Raw genomic sequence first — 16972 nt, 5'->3', positions numbered from 1 at the left:
GTTGCCGTTTTTAAAAATATAAAGTCATTTTCTTTTATTTTTAAATCAGAAAAACGAGTCATTCTGACTTTGTGCAGTAGTACAAAATGGGCAGCCATAAGTCAGTGGCCCATTTTATGTCAATCCCACTTCTAACTCTATTGTCTTCAGGCAATATCTACCTCAAACAGGTACAATCTTTGCCATTAGAAATGTGGAACTTACCATTAGTGTCTGCATAATCATTATCCAGTCATGGTGCTGCCTCTCACTTTTTCTCTCAACTAAGTATGCTTAACATCTACTTACAGTGAGAGAACCTGTGAGTTGTATGCTGCACCATAGTCAAAAGGCTACAAGGTTGCCATGGGAAATCCTTGACCTACATACTTGCACTGAGAAACCATGTTAAATCTTCAGCATATGGATCTGTAAGAATTAAATAATTTGTAATCCATGACAGAGAAAATATGTGGTTAAAACTTTACAGAAATTAACACTGTTGATACTTGAAATTATGAAGGAAATTTGCCCCTTGTATTCAGGAAATTACTGTATTTCAGCATGCAAGTTTTCAGAGCTGTGCAAATCAATATAAAGTTTAAAATGGATTTTGTGAAGCTTAGTTCTTAGGTGAAGGGGGAACATTTTGGCAACGATCTCTGTTCTGCAACACCTTCTTAATATTAATTCAGTGAGGCAGAGAGAAATTGCCTGAATTCTACTCCTCAGGGCATTTGGATTGAGGGTTTCCCATTACTTCAATAGAAGGTGAAAAACAAACAATATAAAATGCAAAAGTGACACGTAAATTGGCCAGAGAAAAAGATCAATAAATGAAAAACAATTAAAGCAAACTAAAAATAAAGTTAAATCTCACAGTCAATCCAACCTTCAATCTGAGAAGACATTTCATGCCTTTTTCAAAGGACTGTTAATAACCAATTGGCATCAAGACACAGGATGAAATAAAATGACAACTGAACAAAAGAAATTATAGGGGGCCGACTGAATCCCCAGTCACTGTCCAATTCAATTCCCCCAACTTCTCCCTTTCCGACATGATCATCCTTGGCCTTCTCCATTGTCAAAATGAACCAAACCACAAATTGGAGGAAAAACACCTCATCTTCCACCTGGGCAGCCCACAGTCCGGAGGACTCAACATTGAGTTCTCCAATTCCAAAAATCCTCCCTCCCCATGCCCCGACTCCTTTCCCAACCCCTCCCCATCCCTTCCACTGCTCCCTGCCACCAATCGGATTAATTCCTCCCACTGACCAACCAGGTTGAACCCTCTATCTGCCTTCACCCATCCCCACTTTACCACCCTGCCTCCACTACCCTCTTTATCTGCAGCTTCCCCCCCACACCCACCCCATGTCATGAAGAATGGTTACACCCAAAACATCAACTTCTCCACCTCCTGATGCTGCCTGGCTTGCTGTGTTCTTCCAGACTCCTGCTTGTCTACTTGCAAATTAAGGCAGACCATCTACTGATGAGATTGAAAGTTTCAATATAAAAGGTCACATCAAGAGGGAAAAGTGCTTAAACCCATCTCAGACATAATTGGTAAAGACAATATGAGCTGTATAATGATTGCAATACAAGACTGTGCCTGGCAATGTCCTTCAGTTTATCTTAACTCTACATTTACTAATATATCTATTGATCATAATACTAAAAATTTGGAACTTTGTTTCTATTAGAAAAGGTAGAATTTTCCTCTCCTAAGAAGTGTGGGAGATAATCAGATGGGCATCAGGAAGACTTAGAAGTTGAACACAAACTTTGGAACAGTTATGAATGGTGCTGAACAGTGCACAATCATCATCAAGCATCTCTATTTCTGACCTTACAATGGAAGAATGTCATTGCTGAACCAACTAAAATAGTTGGGCCTAGGCTGAGGAACCTCCGATAATCCTCTGCCCTTAATCCATTTGCAGATCCCAATCCCTCTCTGTCAGTCAAGATGCTGGTGAGGCAGATCTCAGAAGAAGATGTTTAAAAGACAACCTTGTGATCAACTGCTCAATTATGGACAGTAGGTGAACTGCTGAGGCTACAGACCAATTCAGGTGTCTGCAGGCTTTAGAAAAATAAATAGTACCACAGTCAGAGAGATGAATATGAGTGTCTTAAGGAGATGCAATTTTAAAAAATGTCAGAAGTTATGTCACCCTGTGGAAAGAAACCCACTCCACACGATGGCCAACGACACCAGCTGTGGAATGCTGCTGATGATGAGGATTTAAAAGAATAGATTCACAAACAAACCATCCCCTAACGTGCAACCCCTACCCCCTTCACAGGCCAACCCCAAGCAAGCTGCCTCAAGGGATACAAACAGAAAACACGAGAGAAATTTAGCAGGTTCGGCAGTTTCTACAGAGACAGAAACAGAGTTAACATTTCAAGTCCCTTTGGTTCAAAAATGAAAACAGATTTGTGGAGAATGGTCATTTTTAGATTAAATCATGGTACAAGTGGGGTTCCCCAAGGGCTGTTATTAGGACCTCTGCTTTATTTACTTTGATTACATAGTTTGGGGAAAGAAACCTTAGAATTTACAGATTACACAAAACTTGTGAATATCAAGCTAAATGTGAGATGTATAAGAATAGACTTCAGGAGTGTATTGAAAGATTGGAGCAGTAGACAATCATGCAGCTCATAAATCTTAATAAGGAAAAGGGCTTTAATAAGGCCTCTTCCTCGACACTGTACTTTCTCTGTCTCTTTCTCATTCTACTCCCCCCAATCTCCAGGTAGATGATCAACACACCTGCAAGTTTCCTTCCAAACTACTCACCATCCTGACTTGGAAATATGTCACCATTCCTTCATCTTGGAATTGCCTCCCTCATGGGATTGTGGGTGTGCCTACTGCACATGGACTGCAGATTCAAGGTTTATCATCATCACTTTCTCAAGGACAACTAGAAACAGGTAATAAATGCTGGTCCAGTCAGCAACACTCACTCATCGGATCCATTGTCTGTCCCTAGCTGCCCCTGAACTAAGTGACTTGTTTGGCCAATTCAGAAGTCAGCTGAGAGTCAGACCAGGTGAGCATGGCAGATTTCCTTCCTTGAAGGACACTGGTGAGCCAGATGGGTTTTTACAATAGTTAGCAATAGTTTCATGGGCAGTAGTAGACTCTTAATTGCAGATTTTCTTTTTGGTACTAACACTCGATCATCACTTCCCACTTCTCATGAGGGAATAAAAAAAGTGGTCTTTCTTAGGAGTCTGAAAGCAGGATGTTATAGGGTAGGACTGGTGTAAGTGAAAGGAAATTCGGGCAGTTATCAGCACCCTAAGCAGCTTATCATACCAAATGAGGATGAAATGAATGTTAAGAAAGCAAATAAGATAGAAACATATTGTCATATTTAATAAGGTCATGATATGGAGAGCCATCTCCTCTCTATGGCTCAGGAGATGCTGGCATTCCTGTCTCCTGCCAATGCTGCCTGGCTCTCTTCTATCTGTGCCAACGTCTCCAAAGAAAAAGGATATCAGAATGTCCTGAAGCATGGAGTTTGAGTGATGTGACAGCCACAACTGAACAGCAGGAGATATGTGTAGGCACTGAGAAGTGAGGGTGAGGCTTGTGGTATTGTTAAGTCTAAGTGAGTGAAATGCAACATCTAGACATTAGGAGTAAGTCTGGACAGTCAGAGCACACTTCTGGCTGAGTAATGCAGCTATGATACATTTAGCAGGGTGAGCAATTGAGGCTGTAAAGGGTATTGGGTAAAGAAAAGATGTTGAAAAATGTGGTGCTGGAAAAACACAGCAGGCCAGGCAGCATCCGAGGAGCAGGAGAATCGACGTTTCGGGCATAAGCCCTTCCTCAGGAATGAGGCTGGTGTGCTGAGCGGGCTGAGATAAAAGGTAGGGGGGACGGAATTTGGGGGAGGGCTGCTGGGAATACGATAGGTGGAAGGAGGTGAGGGTGAGGGTGAGGGTAATAGGCCTGGGAGGGGGTGGGGACGGAGAGGTCGGGAAGAAGATTGTAGGTCAAGAGGGCGGAACTGAATCTGAGGGTTGGGACTGAGATAAGATGGGGGGAGGGGAAATGAGGAAGCTGGAGAAAGCTACATTCATCCCTTGTGGTTGGAGGGTTCCTAGATGGAAGATGAGACCTAGGCATCCTGTATGTAAATTACAAAATGTTAATATGCAAATTAAGATGCATACAATGGGGAAGGAAACTGCAGGAGATGGGCACAATAGAACTATGGAGCTTATTCAAGAAACAGCTACTGTGTGTCCTTGATAAATACGTACCTGTCAGACAGAGGGGAGGTTGGCAAGTGCAGGAGCCGTGGTTTACTAAGGAATTGAATCTCTTGACAAGAGGAAGAAGGCGGTTTATGTTAGGATGAGATGTAAAGATTCAGTTAGGGTGCTTGAGAGTTACAAGGTAGCCAGGAAAGATCAAAAGAGAGCTAAGATGAGCGAGGCTGGGACATGCGAACTTGTTGGTGCAGAGGATCAGGGAAAACCTTAAAGCTTTCCATCGACTGATAAAGAATAAAAGAATGATGAGAGTAAGATTAGGGCAATCAAAGACAGTAGTGGGAAGTTGTGCATGGAGTCAGAGGAGTTAGAGGGAGTGCTAAATGAACATTTTTTTGTTATTATATACATTAAAAAAAGACAATTTTGTTGAGGAGAATACTGAGAAAAGGCTACTAGACTAGATGGGATTGAGGTTAACAAGAAGGAGGTGTTAGAAATTCTGGAAAGTGTGAAAATAGATAAATCTTCTGGGCCAGATGGGATTTATCCTAGGATTCTCTGGGAAGCCAGGGAGGAGATTGCTGAGCCTTTGGCTTTGATCTTTGTGTCATCATTGTCCACAGGAATACTACCAGAAGACTGGAGGATAGCAAATGTTGTTCGCTTGTTCAAGAAGGGAAGTAGAGACAACCCTGGTAATTATAGACTAGTGAGCCTTACCTCTGTTGTAGGTAAAGTATTGGAAAAGGTTAAAAGAGATAGGATTTATAATCATCTTGATAGGAATAAGTTGATTAGGGATAGTCAACACGGTTTTGAGAAGGGTAGGTCGTGCCTCACAAATCTTATTGAGTTCTTTGAGATGGTGACCAAACAGGAAGATGAGGGTAAAGCAGTTGATGTGATGTAAATGGATTTCAGTAAGGCATTTGATAAGGTTCCCCATGGTAGGCTATTGCACAAAATATGGAGGCATGGGATTGAGGGTGATTTAGCGGTTTAGATCTGAAATTGGCTAGCTGAAAGAAGACAGAGGGTGGTGGTTGATGGGAAATGTTCATCCTGGAGTTCAGTTACTAATGGTGTATTGCAAGGATCTGTTTTGGGTCCATTGCTGCTTGTCATTTTTATAAATGACTGAAATGCAGGCTTAGAAGGATGGGTTAGTAAATTTGCGAATGACACGAAGGTAGGTGGAGTTGTGAATAATGCTGAACGATGATGCAAGTTACAGAGGGACATAGATAGACTGCAGAGCAGGGCTGAGAGATGGCAAATGGAGTTTAATGTAGAAAAGTCTGAGGTGATTCACTTTGGAAAGAGTAACAGGAATGCAGAGTACTGGGTGAACGGTAAGATTTTGGTCGTGTAGATGAGCAGAGAGATCTCGGTGGCTATATACACAGATCCCTGAAAGTTGTCATCCAGGTTGATAGGGATGTTATAAAGGCATACGATACGCTGGCTTTTATTAGTAGAGGGATTGAGTTTTGGAACTATGAGGTTATGCTGCAGCTGTACAAAACTCTGGTGCAGCCGCACTTGGAGTATTGTGTGTAGTTCTGGTCACTGCATTATATGAAGGATGTGGAAGCTCTGGAAAGAGTTCAGAAAAGATTTACTAGGATGTTGCCGATTATGGAGGGAAGGTCTTCCGAGGAAAGGTTGTGAGGGACTTAAGGCTGTTTTTGTTAGCGAGAAGAAGGCTGAGAGGTGACTTAATTGAGACAAAAAAGATAATCAGAGGATTAGATCGAGTGGACAGTGAGAGCCTTTTTCCTAGGATGGTGATGACTAGCATGAGGGGACATGGCTTAAAACTGAGGGATGATAGATATAAGACAGATATCAGAGGTAGTTTCTTTGCTCAGAAATTAGCAGGGGTTTGGAACGTACTGCCTGCAACAGTTGTAGATTTGCCAACTTTACAGGCATTTTAATGAGCATTGGATTGGCATATGGACAAGAATGGAACAGTGTAGGTTAGATGGACTTCAGATTGGTTTCACAGGGTGACGCAACATCGAGGATTGAAGGGCCTCTACTGTGCCATAATGTCCTATATTCTATATATTTACAGTAAGGGGTTAGGAAGGCAATTGGAATGTTGTCTTTTACTGTATTAATTGAGTATAAAGGTACAGATCGTAAGACCATAAGACAAAGGAGCATAAATTAGGCCATTCAGCCTATTGAGTCCACTCTGCCATTCAATCTTGGCTGGTAAGTTTCTCAACTCCATTCTCCTGTTTTCTCCCTGCAATCCTTGATTGTCTTTATACTCAAGAACCTATCTATCTTAATCTTAAATATACTCAATGATCTGTCCTCCACAGCCTTCTGGGGCAATGAATTCCATAGATTCTCCACTCTCTAGCTGATGAAGTTTCTCCTTATCTCCATTCTAAAAGTACCTCCCTATACTCTAAGCATATGCCCTCTCTATCAATGAAAAATTTTCCCAACATATACGTTATCCAGGTCATTCAGTGTTCTGTACGTTTCAATTAGATCTCCCCTCAACCTTATAAATTCCATCAAATATAGCCCCAGAGTCCTCAAACGTTCTTCATATGTTAAGCTTTTCATTCCTGGAATCATTCTCATGAACCTCCTCTGAACACACTTTAGGGCTAGTACATCCTTCCTGACATATGGGGCTCAAAGCTGTGCACAATCCTCCAAATGTGATCTGACCAGAGCCTAATGGAGTCTCAGACATATATCCCTGCTTTTATATTCAAGTCCTCTCAAAATAAATGATTCCTGATGAAGGGCTCTGGCCCGAAACGTCGAATTTCCTGTTCCTTGGATGCTGCCTAACCTGCTGTGCTTTAACCAGCAACACATTTTCAGCTCTCAAAATAAATGCCAACATTGCATTTGCCTTCCTAACTACTGACTCAACCTGCAAGTTTACCTTGAGAGAATCCTGGATCAGAACTCCCAAGACTCCTTGCGCTTCAAACTTCTAAATTTTCTCCCCATTTATAAAATAGTCCATGTCTCTATTCTTCCTACTGAAGTGCATGACCTCACACTTCCCCAAGTTGTACTCTACCTGCCACTTCTTTGCCCACTCTCTTAACCTCTTTAAATCTTTCTGCAGCCTCCCTGCCTCCTCAGTGCTACCTCTACCTATCTTTGTATCAGCTGCAAACAGCCAGAGTGCCCTCCAGTCCTTCATCCAGATCACTAATGTATAAAGTCAAAAGTTGTGGTCCCAACAATGGCCCTTGCAGAACACCATTCATCACTGGCTTCTATCCTGAGAAGGATCCTTTATCCCCACTCTCTGCCTTCTGCTAGATAGCTAATATTTGATCCATTCTAGCCCCTAACTCAATGGGCCCTTATCTTACTCCTGTGTAGCACTATATCAAAGGCCTTCTGGAAGATAACATCAATCTGGCTATCCTTGATCTAATCTGCTTGTTACCTTCTCGAAGAATTCTAACAGATTTGTCAGGCATGACCACCTTTTCATGAAACCATGCTGACTTTGCCCTATTTCACCATGCACTTCCAAGTATTTAAAAATCTCATCCTTCACAATGGGCTCCAAAATCTTACTTATGGTCAAGCCCCATAATTTTCTGCCTTTTGCCTTACTCCTTTCTTAAATGGAGGGGTTACATCAGCAATTTTCAAGTGTTCTGGGACCCTCCCTGAATCTAGTGATACCTCAAAGATCACTACTAACAGCTCCACTGTGTCTTCAGCTATCTCCTTCAGAACTCTAAGGTGTAGCCTATCTAGTCCAGATGATTTATCTACTTTCAGACCTTTCAGTTTTTCTAGCATCTTCCCCTTGGTGATGACCACTGTGCTTATCTCTGCGAGCTGACTCTCTTTAATTTTTCAGATATTACTCATCTTCCACTTTGACACAAATACTTACTACGTACCTCAGCCATTTCTTTGTTCCCCATGATTACTTTTCCAGCAGCATTTTCCAGCAGCTTAATGTTCACTTTTGCCCTTTATATATCTAAGGAAACAATCTTTCCTAATATTACTGGCTAGCTTATCCCCATATTTAAACTTCTGCCTCCTTACTTCTTTATTCATTGTCCTCTGTCTTTGGAGTCTTCCCAATTCTCTGGCTTTCCACTGCTCTTTGCCACATTATATGCTTTCTCTTTTGCTTTTATACTGGCCCTGACATCCCTGGTCAGACATGTTGCCTCATCCTCTCATTAATATACTTTCTTTTCCTCGAGATGAATTTTTGCTGTCTCTCCCAGATTACACCCAGAAATTCCTGCCATTGTCATTCCATTGTCTTTCCTGCTAGGCTCCTCTCCCAGTTAATTCTGGCCAGGTCCTCCCTCATATCTCTTGCCTTTTGTAAAGTAATTGCCTTTATTCAACTGTGATACTGTTATATGGGATTCCACGTTCTCCTTCTCAAATTGCAGAGTAAATTCTATCATATTATGGTCACTGCCTCCTAAGGATTCCTTCACCTTAAGTTCCCCTTTAACGCCAACCTCATTGCATAACACTAAATCCAGGATTTCCTGTTTCCTAGTGGACCCCACAAGCTGCTCCAAAAAGCCATCTTGTAGAGATTCCACAAATTTCTTTTCTTGCAATCCACTGATTTTCCCAGTCCACCTGCATCACCCTGGGGAACACATCTTTTCTATCTCTTGGTGTATCTTATGCCTCAAATCTTGTTTGGAGGCCTGTACATAAATCTCATTATGTTTTTTTTCACATTTGCAATTCCTCAACTCTACCCACACAGATTCTACATCATCTTTTTTTTTTGGACATAGAATCCCTACAGTGTGGAAACAGGCCATTTGGCCCAACAAGTTCACACTGGCCCTCCAAAGAGTATCCCAACTTAGCATGGCCAATTCGCCCAACCTGCACATCTTTGGACTGTGGGAAACCCACGCAGACACAGGGAGAATGTGCAAATTCCACACAGACAATCACACGAGGCTGGAAACGAACCCAGGTTCCTGGCGCTGTGAGGCAGGAGTGCTAACCAGTGAGCCACCACGCTGCCCATCTGACCCTATTTCATTTATTGCTATTAGTTTAATTTCATTTTTTTTTATCAACAAGGCAACCCACCCTCTATGCCCACCTGCCTGTCTTTTCAATAGGATGTATATCCTTGGATGTTTAGCTCCCACTCTTGTACCCTTGCAGACACGTCTCCATGATGCCCACCACATCATACCTGCCAATTTTGATATCCATCACAAGCTCATTTACCTTATTTTGTACACTGTCGGCTTTCAGACACAACATCTACAGTCTTGTATTGACCATTCATCTTCTCATTGTTATACTTTTATCCAATTGTCCACATATATATCATTAAAGATGGCAGGGACAGTGGTTAGTGAAAAAAGACATTACCAGGGTTGAAGGATTCAGTTATAAGGAGAGAAGTGAAAAGTTAAAATTATTTTTCTTGCAATAAAATAAGTTACTATGTCACTTATCAAGGCTTTCAAGATGAGGAGAGTCTTTTTAATTAATTGCAATGAAAACTATTTTTTTCTGTTAAAAATATAAATTTTTCTATTTGTATCTCTGATAGCCAGTCAATGAGGAATAAAATTTGAGCAGAATCTTCACGTAGTTAGATTTTATATGTAGAGGCACACTTCAGAAATGTGCAACTCCAATACAAAAGCACAACCAACGTTGTATCAGTCTGCTGAAGGAGCACACGTGAATCCCCAGTTAAAGCCTGCCAGCTGAACACAATTGAGTATGCAACTAATCAACAATTAATAAATCACCATAGGTTTCAGAACATTAGTAAATGGCACAGATTCTAAGAGGTCTGTCAGGATCTGGAATGTTGTACCTCAAAAGCTGATTACATAAATAATTATATATTGAGGAAAAGGTTTGTGGGTAAAGAAGGGGAGTCTAGAATTCAGAATGACTACTCTTTCAAGAGCTAGTACGGGTATAATGGGCCAAAGCGTATACTTCTAAGCGAAGAACCTCAAATTCTCCTGTAATCAATCTTAATTCTGTGATGATATTGGTTTATCATTGAATTTGTTTGATGAATTAGTTAATGTACTTGAAATTTCATCTGTAATTGCTCTGTTACATGTGGTTAAATTACTCTTGGATCAGTGTTCTGTTGATTTGATTTGGCTTGGTTTGGTTGAATAGTAGTATAATTTGGACTATAATATGTGGATCACTCCAGAGGTTACATCTATTATGCAATATATATTTGTCAACATAAGTTGCAAATTGCAACCAAGTTTCTGATTTTTGCATTATGGAAAGATCAGAAGAGAGTTATATCTAAAATAGGGCACACTTCAGAACATCCAGTTCAAGTTTCCTTATAAATGTTGCAGGATTGACTATTCAGCAGCCAATGAAGATCTTCCAGTTATCTCATAACTTACTATCTCAAGTTCTTTTATTCATAGCTCACATTTAATAATACATATCAGAAGCACTGTCTCTTCTGAAATATTTATTTCAATCTCTTTCAGAATACTACATTGCTCCCTGTAGGCTGACTAGAATCTTAACTTCTCTAGTCAATGTAAAAATTTTGGTCCATTATCTTGAGCATTCACAAAGGCAAAACCTTAGTTAACTGTTTTGGAAAGTGATAGACCACCATTCCAAATGTCCTTTCTATATCCTTTACTCTTGCAAATCGAAGTCATATTCCCTTGTGCAAGCTATGAATCACCACTCTATTTCCAAAATGTAGTCACAATTTCAAATTGGCTTTCCTAGATATTATTCACATTTTTCTCCCTTTGATCCCACCTACAAGATAAAACTTCTAAGCGGCCACAAATTAAATTAATATTCCTACACCTGTCCCTTTTCCTCAGAATTAGATATTTTAATACTTTAGGCAACAGCGGTCTCACCCCCTGGCTGCGAAGCCAGAAAATTGTGTCAACTCTTTCCAGGCACATTACTGGACAGTGGAGGATCTTCCAGGATCAATGATGTGCAGAATTCCTGCCGGACAAGAGCTGCTCGATAATCAGAGGTTAGCATCTCTTTATTGCTCAACACTGATACTTGGGAGGCATTGGTTCTGCTGCCAGTACTGCCTGAATGAGTCCCAGAATTGCTGACTGATCCAGGCAAGAGGTGAGAGATGGTGAGAGGAAGAGTCACAGTGTGATGGTTGCAAGACAAAAGCGTTTCAGCAGCAGGGGCTGGGAGTTGTGAGGCAGCAGGTCGGCAGGGTTGAATCTCAGTGGACCTCTTCCTGATGTCAGCTATCTTCATAAGGCATTGAGTGTCTTTGAATGAGGAATGACAATAATGTGGTTGACTCTCAGTTGATTTCTGAATGGCCTAGTCAGTCACTCAGTTCAGTGAAACTAGATGTGAGCAACACTGATATACCATGGCAAAATAGATAGAAGAAAATGCTTCCCTTGAATTCAAACACCATCCTGACTTGAAACAGTCTCACAATTCTTTCACAGTCACTGGATCAAAATCACTGGATCTTCCTCCCTAATAGCACTCAGAGTACTAGCACCACATATGCTTCATCATATTCTCAAGTGTAAGTATGGATAGACAATGAATGCTGGCATTTCCAGCAACAATCACATCCTATAACATCAATAAAAATCAAATTTATTCTTTCAGCACTTTCTGAACATCCCCAGTTGGCAATGAGGACACAATGGCAAACCATTGCAGTTGTGGCAAGGGAACTCTCAACAATGTAACCGAATAAATAAATTCTGAATTTTGCCAGTCAGGATGGTGAGTGACTTAAAGAGGGACTTAAAGGGGTGGGGCATTACCAAATGCCTGCTTCTTTTGTCCTTCAAAACTTACTTGAATAAGTATCATATTCAAATAAGTTTATATGAATCATACCATTCAAAAAGATTGTGGTTGATTTGATTGTGGTTTCAGCGTACATTTCTGCCTACTCCAAATGACAACTGACCTAAGAATCTCTCTGCTGTTGTCTTAAATATATCCAATAACCCTGACTCCACTGTCCTCGGGAGAAGAGAATTTCAAAAACTCATGAATCTCTGATAGAAAAAAGTTCTTCCTCATCTCCACCTCAAGTAGGATATCCTTTATTATCAAAACGTGTAACCTAGTAACAGTCCCTCCCACAAGAGAAAGCATCCTTTTAGCAACAACTCTGCCAAGTTCCCTCAGGATCTTATGAGTCACAATAATTTTACATTTCATTATTCTCAACTCCAATGTATACAGGTCCAGCCTTTCCAATTGAGTGGGCAGCACGGTGGCACAGTGGTTAGCACTGCTGCCTCACAGCACCTGAGACCCGGGTTCAATTCCCGACTCAGGTGACTGACTGTGTGGAGTTTGCACGTTCTCCCCGTGTCTGCGTGGGTTTCCTCCGGGTGCTCCAGTTTCCTCCCACAGTCCAAAGATGTGCGGGTCAGGTGAATTGGCCATGCTAAATTGCCCGTAGTGTTAGGTAAGGGGTAAATGTAGGGGTATGGGTGGGTTTCGCTTCGGCGGGTCGGTGTGGACTTGTTGGGCCGAAGGGCCTGTTTCCACACTGTAAGTCTAATCTAATCTAATCTTTATGCATAAGATAATGTGCTGAAAATGCGTTGCTGGAAAAGCGCAGCAGGTCAGGCAGCATCCAAGGAGCAGGAGAATCGACGTTTCGGGCATGAGCCCTTCTTCAGGAATGAGGAAAGTGTGCCAAGCAGGCTAAGATTTAAAGGTAGGGAGGAGGGACTTGGGGGAGGGGTATTGGAAATGTGATAGGTGGAAGGAGGTTAAGGTGAGGGTGATAGGCAGGAGTGGAGGTGGGGGCGGAGAGGTCAGGAAGAAGATTGCAGGTAAGGAAGGTGGTGCTGAGTTCAAGGGTTGCTCAGCACCACCTTCCTTACCTGCAATCTTCTTCCTGACCTCTCCGCCCCCACGCCCACTCCGACCTATCACCCTCACTTTAACCTCCTTCCACCTATCACATTTCCAATGCCCCTCCCCCAAGTCCCTCCTCCCTACCTTTTACTTTAGCCCGCTTGGCACACTTTCCTCATTCCTGAAGAAGGGCTCATGCCCGAAACATCGATTCTCCTGCTCCTTGGATGCTGCCTGATCTGCTGTGCTTTTCCAGCACCACACTCTCTGACTCTGATCTCCAGCATCTGCAGTCCTCACTTTCTCCGCATAAGATAATGTCCCCATCTCAAGAATCAGTTCAATGAACCTTCTCTGAACTGCCTCCAATGCATTTACATTCTTTTTTAAATAAGAGGCATCATGGTGGCTTAGTGGTTAGCCCTGCTGCCTCACAGTGCAAGGAACCCAGGTTCAATTCCACCCTCAAGCAACTGTCTGTATGGAGTCTGCGCATTCTCCCCATGTCTGCATGAGTTTTTTCCAGGGCTCCAGTTTCCTCCTATAATTCAAAGATTATGCAGGTTAGGTGGATTAGCCATACTAAATTGCCCATAGTGTCCTGGGATGTGTAGGCTAAGTGTACTCGCCCTAGGAAATGCAGGGTTATAGGATAGGTCTGGGTGGATTCAATGGGCCAAATGACCTACTTCTATATTTATAGGAATTCTATGAAAGGTAACCAATACTCTTCAGTTGCATAATATTTGTGATTCATGCACCAAGAAACCTAGATCCCTTTGTGCCTCAGAGTTCTGCAATCTCTCTCCATTTTCTATTCTTTCTGCCAAAGTGGATAAGTTCATATTTTCTACATTATACTCTATCTACCAAGTTTTCACCCACTTATTTAACCTCTCTATATCACTTTACAAACTCCTTACATCCATTCACAACTTACTTTCCTACGTTTCTTTGTATCAGGATGAAATTTAACAACCATACAATTGGTCCCTTCATCCAAGTCTGTGATGTAAATTGTAAATAACTGAGGCAGTAATGCTGATCCCTGTGGCACACCACTCACTCAACCCTGCCAATCTTGAAACAACCCCTTAAAGCCCATCCTCTGTTTCTTATTAGCCAACCAATCAATTATCTATGCTAAATTGTTACCCCCTACAACATCCTTATTTTACATAGTTAAAAATCACAAACACCAGGTTATCGTCCAACAGCTTTGTTTGGAAGCACTAGCTTTCGGAGTGTTGACAACTACCTGATGAAGGAGCAGCACCTTGAAAGCTTGTGCTTCCAAATAAAGCTGTTGGACTATAGCCTGAAGTTGTGTGATTTTTAACTTGGCCCATCCCTATCCAATACCAGCTCCTCCACATCATTATTTTCTATAGTGATCTTTGATGTGGTACCTTGTCAAATATCTTCGGGAAATCTATTCATTCCCTCTCAATAAATTAGTTAAACATGATTTCCCTTCCAGAAAATCATGTTGACTCTGTCTGAACGCATTACCACTTTCTAAGTATCCCATTATCATCTCCTTAATAATAGATCCCAGCATCCTTCCTGCGACAGACATTGGATGACCTGGCTGTAATTTCCTACTTTCTGTCTCCCCCCTATCTTGAATAGAAGAGTTCCATTCACTATTATCAAACTGATAGAATCTTTTCAGAATCTAGAAAACTTTGGAGAATTAAAATCAATTCATCGACCATTTCCACAGCCTCATCGTTTAAGATCATAGGATGAAATTTAGGTCAGTTGTCTAGCTGGCTGGTTTGTAGTAGCACAGGTTCAAATCTCATACCAGCTGGGGTTACAGTGAAGGTCCCATCTTCTCAACATCACCCCTTGCCTGAGGTAAGGTAACCCTCAAGTTAAACTCAGCACCAGTCATACTTGCTGTAGAGTTACCTCACATTTCAACTGAATGTTTTTCATGAGTGCCATCATGAAGAATGAACTTTCCTTCAAGCATTTCATTGAAGTAATAACACCCATCAAGATGGTTACTGCAAGGACATTTTGTAGACAATGGCAGGGAGTGGTTCCCAGATTGGATCAGATTGCATCTCAGCTGCTCGCTTGCTCTCTAACTGTTTGTTCAATTTGTGCCTTACCTGCATGTTCGCACCATTTCATACCTTGCCCTGAAACACTGAAACTTTAACTTGGGTCAAAGGCTGTCATTACTGCCGTTTTAAGAGGTTCTATCGTGCGGACATACAGAGAGGCTCTTCTCATGCTTATCGGTTTTGAACTGTCCGGGGGTATGGACATCTTGATGAACAGCACACCAAGACAGCAATGTAACACATACAACATGTGCCAGTTGCCTATGTGGCAAACACAACTATACATTTATTGAGGGAAAAAGTGAGGACTGCAGATGCCTGAGATCAGAGCTGAAAATGTATTGCTAGAAAAGACGACGTTTCGGGCATGAGCCTGACTCCCTTGTCAGGTTCACATACCCCACCAACCCAAGCTCCAGTCCCGGCACCTTCCCTTGTAAGTGCAAGAAATGCAAAACTTGCACCCACACCTCCCCCCCTTACTTCACTCCAAGGCCCAAGGGATCCTTCCATATCGCCACAAATTCACCTACACCTCCACACATATCATTTACTGCATCCGCTGCACCCGATGTGGCCTCCTCTATATTGGGGAGACAGGCCGCCTACTTGCAAAACGTTTCAGAGAACACCTCTGGGACACCCGGACCAACTAACCCAACCACCCCGTGGCTCAACACTTCAACTCCCCCTTCCACTCCACCAAGGACATGCAGCTCCTTGGACTCCTCCATCGCCAGACCATAGCAACACGACAGCTGGAGGAAGAGCGCCTCATCTTCTGCCTAGGAACCCTCCAACCACAAGGGATAAACTCAGTTTTCTCTAGTTTCCTCATTTCCCCTTCCCCCCCTTGTCTCAGTCCCAACCCTCGAACTCAGCACCACCTTCCTAACCTGCAATCTTCTTCTTGACCCCTCCAACCCCCATCCCCCATCCCCACTCCAGCCTATCACCTTCACCTTAACCTCCTTCCACCTATCACATTTCCACTGTCCCTCCCCCAAGTCCCTCCTCCCTACCTTTTATCTTAGCCTGCTTGGCACACTCTCCTCATTCCTGATGAAGGGCTCTGGCCCGAAACGTCGAATCTCCTGTTCCTTGGATGCTGACTGACCTGCTGCGCTTTTCCAGCAACACATTTTCAGCTATACATTTACTGAATCATATAGCCAAGTCAGAAACTGGTGTGGGCTAATCCTTAATCAAGACAAGGGTTTGGTGGTGTGTGTGTGTTTGTATGTGGGTGGGGGGGCGGGGGGTCGGGGCTTTGTCTGTCAGGAGATCCTAGTACTGTTATTCAAGGGCACAGTCCACACACAATCTAGAGGCTTCACAACAGTATGTTGTCCATTCACATAGCTCATTGTTAGGAGATTTGTCCCAGCACAATGTGGGAGTGTTTGTGGGCAGTCCTGTGGGTGCTGCAGCAGTCAGGGGAATTGCGTATCATCATTCAGGAAGTTGCAAACACAGCAGTTGGGGATCTGGTCAGTCATGTCTAGGAACTGCTTACTGACGTAGGTCAGAGGTCTGGGGCCAATGCAGTACTGAGATTCGATCCATCGATCTTTCAGGAGAGTTCAACGTGGATAGCTAATGGTGGAGGGGGGGATTGTGGGATCAATGGAAGGGATGAGTGAAATGATGGCTGGAGTGTAGTGGGGTTAAAGCAGTGGCATTTATTCAGTCGGATAAAGGGATAACACAAGTTCATTGCAGGACATTTGGAACAGCAACAAAAGAAATGCTAAGATGTAGGGGGTGTGGAGATTGTGAGCACCTCTGTGGCCTCCGTTATGGGAGTGTGA

General features: G+C 42.5%; 1 protein-coding gene across 1 annotated transcript in view; it reads right to left on the bottom strand.

The window, feature by feature from the left end:
* The window catches only part of hydin (HYDIN axonemal central pair apparatus protein), an 888678-nt gene that overhangs the window by 531366 nt on the left and 340340 nt on the right, over window positions 1-16972 (bottom strand). The gene's annotated exons all lie outside the window — the stretch shown is intronic.

Source organism: Hemiscyllium ocellatum, chromosome 17 (genome assembly GCF_020745735.1).
Source record: "Hemiscyllium ocellatum isolate sHemOce1 chromosome 17, sHemOce1.pat.X.cur, whole genome shotgun sequence".
Classification (NCBI taxonomy): domain Eukaryota; kingdom Metazoa; phylum Chordata; class Chondrichthyes; order Orectolobiformes; family Hemiscylliidae; genus Hemiscyllium; species Hemiscyllium ocellatum.
This window is presented reverse-complemented; position numbering and strand designations above follow the sequence as displayed.